The sequence below is a fragment of the Scyliorhinus canicula genome, chromosome 31 (assembly GCF_902713615.1).
Source record: "Scyliorhinus canicula chromosome 31, sScyCan1.1, whole genome shotgun sequence".
In the NCBI taxonomy this organism is placed as follows: domain Eukaryota; kingdom Metazoa; phylum Chordata; class Chondrichthyes; order Carcharhiniformes; family Scyliorhinidae; genus Scyliorhinus; species Scyliorhinus canicula.
In genome coordinates this window covers 7780184-7797665 of record NC_052176.1, presented here as the reverse complement: position 1 = coordinate 7797665, position 17482 = coordinate 7780184, and the positions used below count along the sequence as shown (strand labels likewise).

At 54.2% G+C, this 17482-nt stretch overlaps 1 protein-coding gene across 1 annotated transcript in view; it reads left to right on the top strand.

The window, feature by feature from the left end:
* The window catches only part of LOC119958851 (pyruvate carboxylase, mitochondrial-like), a 130998-nt gene that overhangs the window by 20294 nt on the left and 93222 nt on the right, over positions 1 to 17482 (top strand). Inside the window, exon 2 of the mRNA XM_038787355.1 lies at positions 6623 to 6751. The gene's annotated coding sequence lies outside the window, so the exon portion shown is untranslated. The remainder of the gene's footprint in view (positions 1 to 6622; positions 6752 to 17482) is intronic.

The following is a 17482-nucleotide window of genomic DNA, read 5'->3' as shown; positions in this document are numbered from 1 at the left end:
TTTATCAGTGTCACAAGTAGGCTTACATTAACGCTGCAGTGAGGTTCCTGTGAAAATCCCCTCGTCGCCAAATTCTGACGCCTATTCGGGTACATGGAGGGAGAATTCAGAATGTCCGATTCACCCAACAAGCACGTCTTTCGGGGACTTGTGGGAGGAAACCGGAGCACCCGGAGGAAACCCACGCAGACACGGGGGGGAGAACGCGCAGACACCGCACAGACAGTGACCCAAGCCGGGAATTGAACCTGGGACCCTGGCGCTGTGAAGCAACAGTGCTAACCACTGTGCTACCGTGCCGCCCGATACAAGTCAAATATTTGTCTTCCAAGATCTCCGCAGCACCATGTAGTACAGTGGCTAGCAATGTGGCTTCACAGCGCCAGGGTCCCAGGTTCGATTCCCCGCTGGATCACTGTCTGCGCGGAGTCTACACGTTCTCCCCCCCGTGTCTGCGCGGGTTCCCTCCGGGTGCTCCGGTTTCCTCCCACAGTCCAAAGATGTGCGGGTTAGGTGGATTGGCCGTGCTAAATTGCCCCTTAGTGTCCAAAAAGGTTAGGGGGGGGTTATTGGGTTACGGGGATAAGGTGGAAGTGAGGGCTTGAGTGGGTTGGTGCAGACTCGATGGGCCTCCTTCTGCACTGTATGTTCTATGTTCTGTATGTTCTATGTTCATGCAGTTTGGGGTTCAAACCCTGGACTTACTTTCTATTTCTCATCGACCCGACACCCAATGCTTCCCGCGGCCGTGCGTTCTCTCAGCGGCCGCCCTCTTTCGTTTCCGGCGGCCTATCGGGAAAGCTGTGTGTTTGATCGTCATTCCATCCCTGACCTTTGTCTCCGGCTTTACCTCCGACTACTTCAGTCCCCCAGGTGTCTACATAAACTCCACCTCTCGCCTGCCAAAATCAAAACGGGAACCGTGGACATCCAAAGGTCAGACAGGGGAAAAGAAAATATTGATGTTTGTTCTGCTGTGCAACTCTTTTATCAGACGGGGTGAGATGACGGGGCAGAGGTGAGTCGACCTCGAAAGGAGCCCGTGTCGATGATCAGATGGAGAATCTGCGTTTGGGGCCTCCTAGGTCACCCTGAGAGGGCTGTGGTGGTGGGGGAATGTCGCCGGTATTGAAGAGCCGATCATTTGGTCAACGCGCCCCCCCCCACCCCACCCAACCCCCGCCCATTCTGCTGTCCGGATTGGGAACACCACCATCCCTCGTAGGAATCGAGGGCTGTGGGGTAGAAGGAGGGAAAGTGGAGTTGAGGGTTATCATCATAAATCAGCCATGATCTCATTGAATGGCGGAACAGACTCGATGGGCTGAACGGCCCACTTCTATTTCTTTCGGTTCCCAAGCCACGTGACTTGGAACAGCTTGCGGCCGGGGGGGGGGGCGGGGGGCGGGGGGCGAGGGCTGAGACCCTCCCTGGCGCTGGCGGACCACATTCTGACCCAGTTGCTGACCAGCCATCCAAAAAAAAAGTAACGCCTCGCGTCCGTATGGCGCCTCGGACAAAGCGCGCACAAGATTCGGCGCCGATTCACGTTGACAGCCCTGGAACTGGTCGAATGGGCAGGTTTTGAGGAGCGTCTCCGAGGAGGAGGAAGAAGAGGGAGAGAGAGATGGAGAGGTTTAGTGAGGGAACTCCGGAGCTTCAGGCTGTGTGAGTAGTCAGTGCAGACCCGCGAGATCGGGGCCACAAGGCTGCTTCGATAGTGCATTACACTGGCGGAAAGGTGGTATTTAACATGCTGCACGCTGGCTGCGGTTGAAGGAGTCTTGTTGCCTCTTGCGTGGTTGCAGAGTTGTGACAAATAGACGCACGCACTCCGACTGCCACTGAGGGGAGGATGGTTAGAGGTCTCTGATTGACTGTGTTACAGGGCGACACGGTAGCACAGTGGTTAGCACTGTGGCTTCACAGCGCCAGGGACCCGGGTTCGATTCCCGGCTGGGGTCTGTGTGGAGTCTGCACGTTAGAACATTGAACATACAGTGCAGAAGGAGGCCATTCGGCCCATCGAGTCTGCCACGACCCACTTAAGCCCTCACTTCCACCCTATCCCCATAACCCAGTAACCCCTCCGAACCTTTTTGGACACTAAGGGGCAATTTGTTATGGCCAATCCACCTAACCTGCACGTCTTTGGACTGTGGGAGGAAACCAGAGCACCCGGAGGAAACCCACGCAGACATGAGGAGAACGTGCAGACTCCGCACAGACAGTGACCCAGCAGGGAATCGAACCTGGGACCCTAGCACTGTGAAGCCGAAGTGCTAATCACCTGTGCTACCGTTCTCCCCCCGTGTCTGCGTGGGATTCCTCCGGGCGCTCCGGTTTCCTCCCACCGGGCTTGTTGGGTGAATCGGACGTTCTGAATTCTCCCTCCGTGTACCCCGATCAGGCGCCGGAGTGTGGCGACTCTACAGTAACTTGATTGCAGTGTTAATGTGGGCCTACTTGTGACAATAACCATGATTATTATTAATGCGCCACATGTGGTTGTGTACTGGTATGGAGTGGATGAATCCTACTGTCTTGTCCCAAAGTCATTCAGCCCAGTCCTTTTTTTCTTCAATACTTGTTTTGGAAAGGACGTTATATGGTAACTCATTTCTGTCACATCTAACTGCAAGCTGAGGTGAAAGTGCACGCTAAACACAACAGGTTTGGCAGCATCTGTGGAGAGGGAAACACGAGCGGTAAGGTTTCGGATTTAAATGCTCCCTCGACAGAACTGGTTTGCTTTGGGAGTGTTGCCCCTTAAGAGAGAGAGAGAGAGAGAGAGATGAGAACGAGAGGGTAGCATGGTGGCGCAGTGGGTTAGCCCTGCTCCCTCACTCTCGGCCTAAGTTGCCTATCGCCGCCTCAGGGAATTGGGAGCCCTCCCCCAGAGAGCAGCGGAGGCAGGGTCGTCGGCTATTTTGGAGGCAGCTTAGATTTTTTGATGAACAAGGTGGAAGATATGAAAGGGCGGTAGGCAAGGAAGTTGGAATTCAGTTGACAACCAGATCGTCCCATGGTCTTTCTAATCGGACGGAAGCCGGCTCGAGGGGCCGAATGGCCTCTTCCCGACCCTAATTCTTATAATCTGTAATGATTATTTCAATTTCTTCGCACCTAAAATACACAAGGATGCGTTTTAATCCACATGAGAGGATTGTACTTCAACAAAGTATTTTAGATTTGATCAACCATTTGCTTAGCGGCTGCGTAGCTATGGAAAAGAAAAAGCTTTTTACCCCCTGGCTGCAGTTGTATTTGGAGTTGATTAACTGGCTGTACACGTTTAATGGTTAAACTGCGGCCGCTGAGAGCATTGCATACTCCCATCCTTGAGCAGCCAGACAAACAAACCCACGTGCTGGCTTTTCCCCCAGTTAAATGTCGTCTTTCTAACACACCTCCTCCCCACCTCCTGCAGGAATCTCCCTCCAGCGAACTCTCTCTAACTTAGGATCGTCAAGTAATAATAAACACTCCCGAAAAGTGGCCGCTCTGCCCCCCCCCCGCTCCTTTTTCTATTTTTCAATATTTTTATTGAAGACATTTTTCACGACAAGAAACTAAACAACATTTGCGCAAAGGTACAACGCATGAATAGCACATTCAATAATTAACAACCCCGCTAAACGCAACCCTTCAGCATAAGGGCGGCACGGTAGCACAGTGGTTAGCACAGTTGCTTCACAGCTCCAGGGTCCCAGGTTCGATTCCCCGATGGCTCGCTGTCTGCGCGGAGTCTGCACGTTCTCCCCCCCGTGTCTGCGTGGGTTTCCTCCGGGTGCTCCGGCTTCCTCCCACAGTCCAAAGATGTGCAGGTTAGGTGGATTGGCCGTGCTAAATTGTCCCTTAGTGTCCAAAGATGTGCAGGTTAGGTCGATTGGCCGTGCTAAATTGCCCCTTAGTTTCCAAAGATGTGCAGGTTAGGTTGATTGGCCGTGCTAAATTGCCCCTTAGTGTCCAAAAATGTGCAGGTTAGGTCGATTGGCCGTGCTAAATTGCCCCTTAGTGTACAAAGATGTGCAGGTTAGGTGGATTGGCCATGCTAAATTGCCCCTTAGTGTCCAAAGATGTGCAGGTTAGGTCGATTGGCCGTGCTAAATTGCCCCTTAGTGTCCAAAAAGGTTGGGTGGGGTTACTGGGTTACGGGGAAAGGGTGGAGATGTGGCCTTGGGTCGGTTGTTCTTTCCACCTGGGGCCGAATGGCCTCTTTAATCACCGCAGTGATTCTAGGAACACCTCATCTTCCAATTAGGCACATGACAGCCTTTAGGATTCAACCTTGAGTTCAACAATTTGCGACTGCAAATCTTCTCCTCCATCTTGACCTTGTTGTACTTCAAAATGAAAAAATGAAAATCGCTTAATGTCACGAGTAGGCTTCAATGAAGTTACTGTGAAAAGTCCCTAGTCGCCACATTCCGGCTCCTGTTCGGGGAGGCTGTTATGGGAATCGAACCGTGCTGCTGGCCTGCTTGGTCTGCTTTCAAAGCCAACGATTTAGCCCTGTGCTAAACAGCCCCTGTTTACATTTTGGTTCCCTTACTTACAAAGATGCTAGATAGCATGGGGGACCAGAAAGAGGTGCATGCCCATCGTTCCCTGAAGGCTGTAGATAATGTGGTTAAGGAGGCATAGGGGATACTTGCCTTTATTAACTGAGGCACAGAATATGAGCAGGGAGGTTATGACGGAGCTGTATAAAACGCAGGTTAGGCCACAGCTGGAGTACTGTGTGCAGTTCTCGTCGCCACTCTATAGGAAGGATGTGGTTCCACTGGAGTGGGAGCAGAGGGGATTCACCAGGATGTTGCCTGGGCTGGAGAGTTTCAGCTATGAAGAGAGATTGGATAGACTGGGGTTGTTTTCCCTGGAGCAGAGAAGGCCAAGGGGGGATCTGATTGAGGTGTATGAGGGACATAGATAGGGTGGATAGGAAGAAACGTTTCCCCTTAGTAGAGGGGTCAATAGCCAGGGGGGACACAGTTCACAGATTCAGGGGGGACTCGAGGTAATTAACTCCATCCAGTGGGTGGTGGGAATCTGGAACCTGCTGCCTGGAAGGGTGGTAGAGGGGGAACCCTCAAGTTTAGACCCAAGCGTTTCGATGAGCCTATGAAATGCCACAGTGTTGGCGTTGCCAAACTTGCTTCATTATTATTGGGCGGCGAATGTGGACAAGGTGCGGCGGTGGTGGGAAGAAGAAGGGGTAGGGTGGGCTAGGATGGAGGAGGAATCTTGTCAGGGTCTAGTTTGAGGGCTATGGGGACGGCAGCATTGCCAATGGCTCCGAGTAGGGAGCCCAGTAGTGCAGTCCACGGTGAAGATATGGAATCAGTTGAGGACTCATTTTAGGGTGGAAGGGATGTCGGTGCTAACGCCGCTGTGTGAGAATCATGGGTTTGAGCCGGTGGGGGGGGGATGGATAGTGTATACAGGAGGTGGAGGGAAGTGGGGCTGGGTCAAGGTGAGGGATCTGTATTTGGAGGAAGGGTTTGCAGGTCTGGAGGAGCTAAGGGAGAGGGTAGAGCTGCCGAGGGGTAGCGAGTTCAGGTATCTACAGGTTAGGGACTTTGCATGAAAGTTCTCGAAGGGGTTCCCTAGATTGCCAGGATACACCCTGCTGGAGTGACTGCTGCTTCCGGATGTGGAAGGGGAGGGAAGAATTGGGGATATATATAAGTGGCTGGGGAGCAGGGAGGCGAGCGGGTGGTGACGATCAAGGAGAAATGGGAAGCGGAGTTGGGAATGGAGATCAGTTGGGGAGTATGGAGTGAGGCACTGCGAAGGGTAAACGGGACCTCCTCTTGTGCAAGGATGAGCCTGATACAGTTTAAGGTGGTGCACAGGGTGTATATGACTCGGGCGAGAATGAGTGGGTTCTTTCAGGGGGTAACAGATGAGTGTGAGAGGTGTGGGCGGGGGCCAGCGAATTATGCGCACATGTTTTGGGGTTGTGAAAAATTGGGAAGATTCTGGGCGGAGTGTTCGCGGTCTTAGCCAGGATAGTGGAGGAGGGAGTGGACCCGGACCCTTTGGTGGCGATATTTGGGGTTTCAGAGAAGCCGGGGAGCTCACGGAGAGGAGGAAGGCCGATGGCTTGGCCTTCGCCTCTCCGATTGCACGGCGATGAATTTTGCTGGTGTGGCGGTCGGCATCGCCACCGGGGGTAGCAGCATGGCTGGGTGACCTGTACGACTTCCTGCGGTTAGAGAAGATAAAGTATGGGTTAAGGCGCTCGGCAGGGGAGTTTGAGAAAAGGTGGGGGGGGGGGGGGGGGAAGAGGAGAAAAATCTATACAAACTGTACAGTTGATTGTTGGGAAGAATGTTTCCCGGGTGTTTATTTGCTGTAACCTACTTCGGTACAAGTTTGAATAAAATGCGTTTTTAAAAACAAATGAAACGCCACAGCGTACGTGGCTGGTCCAAGCATTGAACCGTGCTTGATGGCAGACGTAGACATGGTTTGCTGAAGGGCCTCGCTTTGCGCTCTAAACCTCTACACCTCTTAATTATACATTTGAAATAGCTGGCTGGAAAATGTAATTGGTGTTGTATGAAATGGTCGATCAGGATCAGTGGCGTCTGATTTATTTTACTGTGTCTTTCAGGAGATGTACAGCGTGACCCAGGAATAGAACCGCAGCCCGGGACACACTGAGAGTTCGGGACTGATAGCGTGGAGCTTTGCTGTTGACTGGGACCAGTTTGGGAGCGTCTGGCGCAACACAGGATTAAAGGTGAGAAACCTCCGTCACAGTGAACAAAGTCAAAATATGGGGTGGCACAGTGGTTAGCACCGCTGCCTCACTGCACCAGGGACCGGGTTCGATTCCGGCCTCGGGTCACTGTCTGTGCGGAGTTTGCACGTGTTCCCCCCGTCTGCGTGGGTTTCCTCCGGGTGCTCCGGTTTCCTCCCACAGTCCAAAGATGTACAGGTTAGGTGGATTGGCCATGCTAAATTGTCCCTTAGTGTCCAAAATGTGCAGGTTAGGTGGATTGGCCGTGCTAAATTGCCCCTTAGTGTCCAAAGATGTGCCGGTTAGGCGGATTGGCCGTGCTAAATTGTCCCTTAGTCTCCAAAGATGTGCCGGTTCGGTGTGTTTATGGGGACAGGGTTGAGGAGTGGGCCTGGGGAGGCTGCTCTTTCAGAGGGTCGGTGCTGACTCGATGGGCCGAATGGCATGCCCCATCACTGTGGGAATTCTATGATTCTGGAACTCGGCCTTTATTATCAAGCAGTTTCTGAATCATGAATTGTACCAGAAGTGATGAGTACATTAGGAGAGGGAATGGTAGCTTCCGATATGGCTCCCAGGGCACCATCAACACGACGGGAGACACTGCAAGATTACATTTATATAGCATCTTTCACAACTTGAGGATATCCCCAGAGAGCTCGAGGACCGATTTGAATTACGGTCGCCGTTGTAATGCTGGAAGCTTGGCAGACAGCACTGGGAGCGATTAACTAAAGCACCGATTGCTCACCAAAGGTGTTTGTTGCGGAATAAATATTGGCCAGAACACTGCCGAAGCTCTCCTGCCCTGGTTCCAATCGTGGGACCTTTTCCAAAATCTCAAAGGCACAAGTGGTCCTCAGTTTAATCACTTCAATGAGGGTGACACCTCCAACAGTGTAGCATTCTGACAGTGCAGCGCTCCCTCAGTACTGACCCTCTGACAGTGCAGCACTCCCTCAGCACTGACCATCTGACAGTGCAGCACTCCCTCAGTACTGACCCTCTGACAGTGCGGCACTCCCTCAGTACTGACCCTCTGACAGTGCGGCACTCCCTCAGTACTGACCCTCTGACAGTGCAGCACTCCCTCAGTACTGACCCTCTGACAGTGCAGCACTCCCTCAGTACTGACCCTCTGACAGTGCGGCACTCCCTCAGTACTAACCCTCTGACAGTGCGGCACTCCCTTAGTACTGACCCTCTGACAGTGCGGCACTCCCTCAGTACTGACCCCCTGACAGTGCAGCGCTCCCTCAGTACTGACCCTCTGACAGTGCGGCACTCCCTTAGTACTGACCCTCTGACAGTGTGGCGCTCCCTCAGTACTGACCCTCTGACAGTGCAGCACTCCCTCAGTACTGACCCTCTGACACTGCAGCACTCCCTCAGTACTGACCCTCTGACAGTGCAGCACTCCCTCAGTACTGACCCTCTGACAGTGCGGCACTCCCTCAGTACTGACCCTCTGACAGTGCGGCACTCCCTCAGTACTGACCCTCTGACAGTGCGGCACACCCTCAGTACTGACCCTCTGACAGTGCGGCACTTCCTCAGTACTGACCCTCTGACAGTGTAGCGCTCCCTCAGCACTGATCCTCTGACAGTGCGGCACTCATTCAGCACTGATCCTCTGACAGTGCGGCACTCATTCAGCACTGACCCTCTGACAGTGCGGCACTCCCTCAGTACTGACCCTCTGACAGTGCGGCACTCCCTCAGTTCTGACCCTCTGACAGTGCGGCACTCCCTCAGTACTGACCCTCTGACAGTGCAGCACTCCCTCAGTACTGACCCTCTGACAGTGCGGCACTCCCTCAGTACTGACCCTCTGACAGTGCAGCACTCCCTCAGTACTGACACTCTGACAGTGCGGCCCTCCCTCAGTACTGACCCTCTGACAGTGCAGCACTCCCTCAGTACTGACCCTCTGACAGTGCGGCACTCCCTCAGTACTGACCCTCTGACAGTGCAGCACTCCCTCAGTACTGACCCTCTGACAGTGCAGCACTCCCTCAGTACTGACCCTCTGACAGTGCAGCACTCCCTCAGTACTGACCCTCTGACAGTGCAGCACTCCCTCAGTACTGACCCTCTGACAGTGCAGCACTCCCTCAGTACTGACCCTCTGACAGTGCAGCACTCCCTCAGTACTGACCCTCTGACAGTGCGGCACTCCCTCAGTACTGACCCTCTGACAGTGCAGCACTCCCTCAGTACTGACACTCTGACAGTGCGGCCCTCCCTCAGTACTGACCCTCTGACAGTGCAGCACTCCCTCAGTACTGACCCTCTGACAGTGCGGCACTCCCTCAGTACTGACCCTCTGACAGTGCAGCACTCCCTCAGTACTGACCCTCTGACAGTGCAGCACTCCCTCAGTACTGACCCTCTGACAGTGCAGCACTCCCTCAGTACTGACCCTCTGACAGTGCAGCACTCCCTCAGTACTGACCCTCTGACAGTGCAGCACTCCCTCAGTACTGACCCTCTGACAGGGCAGCGCTCCCTCAGTACTCACCCTCTGACAGTGCGGCACTCCCTCAGTACTGACCCTCTGACAGTGCAGCACTCCCTCAGTACTGACCCTCTGACAGTGCAGCACTCCCTCAGTACTGACCCTCTGACAGTGCAGCGCTTCCTCAGTACTGACCCTCTGACAGTGCAGCCCTCCCTGCGTCAGCGTGGATTAAGGATACAAGCCTGGAACGGGAAGCCTCTGACTCCAGCGTGTGCTCCCAGTAATGGGCAGGGAAGGGATGGGCTGCCTAGCTCACACCCTGGAAGACGTGGAAATGAAGGTGTGGAACGAGCAGGGTTGGAAAGAAGCCTCAAAAACACTCCGTTCCGCACAAGCAAAGGTCCACGGAGACTTCAAAACTTTGCTGGCCGCCCACACCACCTTTATTCTTCAACAACCATCGCGCTTCGTTACACATCATAATTTCTCCCAGTGCAGTGGCAGCCGTCCAGGCTGTGGTACTGAGGTTGCAAAGGGTGCATTTCGGAATGAGTATTGTGGGAACGTGATATTTAGTCAAATGTAATCCAGCTTCTGTGGGAATATGCCAGCAGTGAAGTCGGTCGGTTTGCAACCCAGTTCCTCAGTGATAATTGAATTTTCAAACCTCGGACGTTAACCAACGGGATGGAGTTTTCATCATCAGGACAGAAAGCCCTGACTGCCTGTCTCCCCCTCCCGATGGCTGACCTGCTCCCACCCCCCACCCCCTCCTGATTGTGAGGGACTGACCCCCCCAAAGGAGGGGGCGGCACGGTGGCACCGTGGTTAGCACTGCTGCCTCGCAGCGCCAGAGACCCGGGTTCGATTCTGACCTTGGGTGACTGTGCGGAGTTTGCACCTGCTCTCCCCCCCCCCCCCTCCGGTGTCTGCCCGGGTCTCCTCCGGGCGCTCGGGTTTCCACCCCAGTCCACAGAGATGCGCAGCTTAAGCTGGATTGGCCGCGCTAAATTGCCCCGAGTGGGGTTACGGGGCTCGGGCGGGGGATTGTACCTAGGTCGGCTGCTCTTTCAGGGGGCCGTGCAGACTAGATGGACTGAGTGGCCTCCTCCTTATGGGAAGCATGGTAGCATAGTGGTTAGCACAATTGCTTCACAGCTCCAGGGTCCCCGGTTCGATTGCCGGCTTGGGTCACTGTCTGTGCGGAGTCTGCACATCCTCCCCGTGTGTGTATGACATCCGTTCGACAGGTCTAATGCAGGTAGGGAATATACAGTGAATGGTAGAACCCTCAAGAGTATTGACAGGCAGAGGGATCTGGGTGTACAGGTCCACAGGTCACTGAAAGGGGCAACACAGGTGGAGAAGGTAGTCAAGAAGGCAGACGGCATGCTTGCCTTCATTGGCCGGGGCATTGAGTATAAAAATTGGCAAGTCATGTTGCAGCTGTAGAGAACCTTAGTTAGGCCACACTTTGAGTATAGTGTTCAATTCTGGTGACACTATCAGAATGGCCATTCAGCATAGTGTGGTGACACTATCAGAAGGATGTGGGAGGCTTTAGAGGGGGTGCAGAAGAGATTGACCAGGATGTTGCCTGGTCTGGAGGGCATTAGCTATGAGGAGTGGTTGAATAAACTTGATTTGTTCTCACTGGAACGACGGAGGTTGAGGGGCGACCTGATAGAGGTCTACAAAATTATGAGGGGCATAGACAGAGTGGATAGTCAGAGGCTTTTCCCCAGGGTAGAAGGGTCAATTACTCGGGGGCATCGGTTTAAGGTGCGAGGGGCAAGATTTAGAGGAGATGTGCGAGGCAAGTTTTTTACACAGAGGGTAGTGGGTGCCTGGAACTCGCTGCCGGAGGAGGTGGTGGAAGCCGGGACGATAGTGACATTTAAGGGGCATCTTGACAAATACATGAATAGGATGGGAATAGAGGGATACGGACCATGGAAGTGTAGAAGATTTTAGTTTAGACGGGCAGCATGGTCGGCACGGGCTTGGAGGGCCGAAGGGCCTGTTCCTGTGCTGTACTTTTCTTTGTTCTTTGACATCGACCTCATCAATGCCATTCAGCATCTTATTCACTTCAATCAAGTCACCCCTCACTCTTCTAAACTCCAACGCAAACGAGCCCAGCCGTTCCTACTTTTCCTCATAAGACAATTCCAGCTATCAATCCCGTAAACCTCCGCCTCCAGTGCATTTGCCTGAATAAGACCAAAACTGCACACGGTATTTCAGGTGCGATCTCACCGGTGCCCTGTCTAATTGAAGCACGCCATCTTTCCTCCTGCGCTCAATTCCTCTCTTAATAACGATCGCGTCCTGTTCGCCTTCTTGATGACGTGCTGCACCCGCTCGCTAGCTTTTTGTGACTCAATGCACGAGAACACCCAGATCCCTCTGCGCCTCGGCGTTCGGCAGCCGCTCTCGATTGAAGTAATCCTCTGCTTCTTTATTCTACCTGCCAAAGTGAACCACTTCACACTTGTAATTTACAACTCGAGCGCGTTTGCAACGTCAACTGATGCTCGGTTGGTTTCCGACTCAATGATATTTTGTGGGAAAACCTTCGAAAAGGTCTTTTTTTCCTGAAAAAATATTGGCGAACATTTCCGATGGGAATTCCAGCGGAGGATGGTCCGCCCTTGCCTGTTTACGGTTCGGCGCTGTGTTTCAATGACACCATTGGGTGGTACTGCGAGAAGGTTTCCAATATTCATTTGTGACGCAACTGTTATCATTTTTTTTGTGTCCAGCGATCTCGCCAAATATTTTCAGAGATTTTTTTTTCATGAACTCGTATTTCTTGCATCCAAAGTATGCCTTTCAGTCAATACTTGGACACGTCCTGTTCTGCCTCTAGCTACTCCTGGCAGGAGATAGATCTGCTGTCGTGCTGACACACTCGTCTGCCTTGCGTCACCCTCACGCATCCAGCTGTAGCGAATCGCTGTGTGACGTCCGTTCATCTAACCACACCCAGGTCGACCCCTCAACCTCCCGCCCTCCACAAAGAACGATACAGCACAGGAAGAGGCCCTTCGGCCCTCCAAGCCTGTACCGGTCATGCTATCAACCTTGGCCCAAACCCTCAGCACTTCCCAGTATTCCTCTATCCCCATCCTATCCATGTGTTTGTCGAGATGCCTTTTTAAAAAATAAATTTAGATTACCCAATTATTTTTTCCAATTAAGGGGCAATTTAGCATAGCCAATCCACCTACTCTGCACACATTTTTGGGTTGTGGGGGCGAAACCCACGCAGACACGGGGAGAATGTGCAAACTCTACACGGACAGTGACCCAGAGCCGGGATCGAACCTGGGACCTCGGCGCCGTGAGGCGGTTGTGCTAACCACTAGGCCACCGTGCTGCCCTTCGAGATGCCTTTTGAACTCCGTTAATGTATCTGCTTCCACAGCCTCCTCTGGCAACACGTTCCAGGCACTCACCACCCTCTGTGTAAAAAACCTGCCTCGCACATCTCCTCTAAACTTTGCCCCGCGGACCTTAAACCTATGCCCCCTGGTGACTGACCCCTCCACCCTGGGAAAGAGTGTCTGCCCATCCACTCTATCCATGCCCCTCATAATCTTGTCGACCTCTATCAGGTCACCCCCTCAACCTCCATCTTTCTAATGAAAACAGTCCGAGTCTATTCAGCCTCTCCGCATAGCTAATACCCTCCAGACCAGGCAACATCCTGGTAAACCTCTGCACCCTCTTCCAGAGCCTCCATATCTTCTGGTAGTGTGGCGACCAGAATTGTGCACAATATTCCAAGAGCGGCCTCCCCAAGGTTCTGTACAACTGTCCATGACTTGCCAGTTTATATACTTGATGCCCCGTCCAATGAAAGCAGGCATTCCTTTTCATAGAATCATAGAATTTACAGTACAGAAGGAGGCCATTCGGCCCATCGAGTCTGCACCGGCCCTTGGAAAGAGCACCCTACCCAAGCCCACACCCCCACCCTATCCCCATAACCCAGCAACCCCACCCAACACTAAGGGCAATTTTGGACACTTAAGGGTAATTCAGCATGGCCAATCCACCTAACCTGCACATCTTTGGACTGTGGGAGGAAACCGGAGCACCCGGAGGAAACCCACGCAGACACTGGGCGAGACCTGGATCTCTCCCTCGCTGGCCGTGATCCAGGTCTGCACACCTAATGAGCCGCTCGGTTCATTGAAGTACTGGATGCCAAAATTCACCCGTCGCCCGGGAGTCGATGGCCCAGCCTGAGAGGCCTCGCCAGGGTGCCATTTTGTACTGGTGCCCGCAAATGTGGACCAGACACGACGGCACCTTGAGGGAGGGGGGGGGTCTCGCGGGTCGTCCCCCCCCCCTCCCCCCGGTACCTTGGTACTGCCACCATGACACTGTCACCTGGGCAACCTGGCAGTGCCACCGTGGAGCTGCGAGGGTGCCTGGGGCACTCGGGGTGTCAGACCGGCAATGCCAGGGTGTCCGAGTACCCAGGCCCGAGGGGGGAGGCTCCAGTGCCTCGACAAGACGGTGGAGGGGCCGGGGGGGGGGGGGGGGGGGGGCCTGCGGTGACGGGTGGGCGCAGAGATTGGGCAGGAAAGCGACTAAAGCGTCCTCTCGACCGGCAGAAACACCCACAGGCCCCAAAAGACGGGCAAATCGCCGGCCAATAACGGGGCGAGTCTCGGCTCTGCCGCCAATGGCGAAGCCAGTGATCGATGAGACTTGCTGATCGTCTCTTGAGCAGGAATTAATCAGCCAATGGGGGCCGGCTGGCGAGTGGGGACAGGGAGCCAGCTCGCCAATACGATGCCGGGTAGATCTGGGAGCAGACTGCAGCGAAGCTTCAAGCTCTGGCATTTGCGGCCGCAATAACCAATAAAAAGGTGAAATCGCCCTGGCCGACATTCTGCTCCCTCCTTCAGAATAGATAAGGTTTGGCCCCGTCTTTGTGGTGACTTTGCGAAAATGAGCTGACAGAAGCAAATATCGAACCCCTGGGCTCGAAGTTGAGACGTTTGAATCGGGGAGGGTGGGAGTGACTCACTATTTGCTCCAGATAAGGTTTGTGTTCCGAGTTTGTTTGATTACTTGTCAGCATGCACCAGGAGCTCACGTAGCGCATTCCATGGATGGAACGTGCAGTTCAGAGCTTTCATATGGATTGGACACTCTGTGTATGACTGTGTGTGTGTGTGTGTGTGTGTTACTGAAGGGTTACGTGAGGAGACCGGCTCTCACTACTGGCAGAGAATTTGAGGCTGGGAGAAAGCTAGCGTTAGCTGCTAAAGATAATACGATCGGAGAGGATACCGAAACCAGATCGTTACATCGCGTTGTGGATCAGCGGTGCGGTAAGGCCGACGCTACTGATGGCCCGGGGGCGGCCGTGCGGTTTCGGTCAACGAGCGAGGACCCGGCGCGAGTGTCGAATTCCGGGCGCCGCGCTTTAGAAAGGAAGCCGAGAGGGCGAGAGGGCGAGGAGTGCGTGTTTTTTGCGGGTGGGGGGGTTGCGGTTTGATCAAATGGGGGCCAGGGACCAGACTGGTTCCGTCAGGGTGGTGGGACTGGTGTAGCTGAGATTGTCCTTGGAGCGAACAAGGACATTCACTGGATACGCCACGATCATGCTGCAGCACGGTAGCACACGTGGTTAGCACTGTGGCTTCACAGCGCCAGGGTCCCAGGTTAGATTCCCTCCTGGGTCACTGTCTGTGCAGAGTCTGCAGGTTCTCCCCGCGTCTGCGTGGGTTTCCTCCGGGTGCTCCGGTTTCCTCCCACATTCCAAAGACGTGCAGGTTAGGTGGATTGGCCATGATGAAATTGCCCTTAGTGACCAAAAAAGGTTAGGAGGGGTGATAGGGGATAGGGTGGAAGTGAGAGCTTAAGTGGGTCGGTGCAGACTCAATGGGCCGAATGGCCTCCTTCTGCACTGTATGTTCTATGTTCTATTTGACCATGAGGGGTTTTGATCTTTATTGTCACAAGTAGGCCCACATTAACGCTGCAATGAAGTTACTGTGAAAAGCCCCTAGTCTCCACAGTCAGGCGCCTGTTCGGGTACACAGAGGGAGAATTCAGAATGTCCAGTTTACCTAACAAGCACGTCTATCGGGACTTGTGGGAGGAAACCGGAGCACCCGGAGGAAACCCACGCAGACACCGGGGGGGGAGAACGTGCAGACTCCGCGCAGTCAGTGACTCAAGCCGGGAATCGAACCCGGGTCCCTGGAGCTGTGAAGCAACAGTGCTGCCCACTCTGCTCCAAGGGGAATTGATCCGTCTTGAATTAGGCTCCCCTCCTGCCGATACCTGACAGCCTTTGGAGTCATTATCATGGCCAAGATGGAAACGGTGCCCAAGAGTTGCGTTTTGCAACTACTGGGGGAGGTGCTGCTGTCGTGGTAACGCCAGCGGACGCGGAAGCCAGAACATGGGTTTGAAGCCCACCCTGGTGGAATTTAAATTCAGTTCACAAAATCTGGAATTATAAAGCAACACAGTCTCCGTAACGGCGACCGTGACAACAATCATCAATTGTCATTTAAAAAAAAACCCATCTGGTTCACTCACGTCCCCCTTTAGGGGAATGGGGAAATCTGCTGGGCCCAGCCCAGTGATGCCCACGTTCCCCAGGGAAGGATAGAAGGAAGATGGCCGCCTCTCATGTTTGTGCTTATCCGGACTGTCATGTCCGAATGTCAGGGTTTTAATCCCTTTCCGCAGCAATGAGTCAGCCTTCGTCACAGTCAACCAACATCACCCATGGCAACCGCCGTGCACCGACCTTACATGCAATCCCGAAAGTGCAGAAGGAGGCCGTTCGGCCCAGCGAGTCAGCACCGACCCTTCGAAAGAAAGCCCTACCCAGGCCCCCTCTCCTGCCCTATCCCTGTAATCCCAGGACATCTTTGGACACTAAGGGGCAATTTAGCACGGCCAATCCCCCTAACCTGCACATCTTTGGACACTAAGGGGCAATTTAGCACGGCCAATCCCCCTAACCTGCACATCTTTGGACACGAAGGGGCAATTTAGCACGGCCAATCCCCCTAACCTGCACATCTTTGGACACGAAGGGGCAATTTAGCACGGCCAATCCACCTAACCTGCACATCTTTGGACACTAAGGGGTAATTTAGCACGGCCAATCCACCTAACCCGCACATCCTCGGGCACTAAGGGGCAATTTAGCACAGCCAATCCGCCCAACCTGCACATCTTTGAGCACTAAGGGGTAATTTAGCACGGCTAATCCACCTAACCTACACATCTTTGGACACTAAGGGGTAATTTAGCACGGCCAATCCACCTAACCTGCACATCTTTGGACACTAAGGGACAATTTAGCACGGCCAATCCACCTAACCTACACATCTTTGGACACTAAGGGCAATTTATCACGACCAATCCACCTAACGTACACATCTTTGGACACTAAGGGGTAATTTAGCACGGCTAATCCACCTAACACGCACATCTTTGGACTGTGGGAGGAAACCGGAGCACCCGGAGGAAACCCACGCACGCACGGGGGAGAACGTGCAGACTCCACACAGACAGGGGGGGAGAAGGTGCAGACTCCGCACAGACAGGGGGGGGAGAAGGTGCAGACTCTGCGCAGACAGGGGGGGGAGAAGGTGCAGACTCTGCGCAGACAGGGGGGGAGAAGGTGCAGACTCTGCGCAGACAGGGGGGGGAGAAGGTGCAGACTCCGCACAGACAGGGGGGGAGAAGGTGCAGACTCTGCGCAGACAGGGGGGGGAGAAGGTGCAGACTCTGCGCAGACAGGGGGGGGAGAAGGTGCAGACTCTGCGCAGACAGGGGGGGGAGAAGGTGCAGACTCCGCACAGACAGGGGGGGAGAAGGTGCAGACTCTGCGCAGACAGGGGGGGAGAAGGTGCAGACTCTGCGCAGACAGGGGGGGGAGAAGGTGCAGACTCTGCGCAGACAGGGGGGGGAGAAGGTGCAGACTCTGCGCAGACAGGGGGGGGGGAGAAGGTGCAGACTCCGCACAGACAGTGGGGGAGAAGGTGCAGACTCTGCGCAGACAGGGGGGAGAAGGTGCAGACTCTGCGCAGACAGGGGGGTGAAGGTGCAGACTCTGCGCAGACAGGGGGGGAGAAGGTGCAGACTCTGCGCAGACAGGGGGGGAGAAGGTGCAGACTCCGCACAGACAGGGGGGTGAAGGTGCAGACTCTGCACAGACAGGGGGGGGGAGAAGGTGCAGACTCTGCGCAGACAGGGGGGGAGAAGGTGCAGACTCCGCA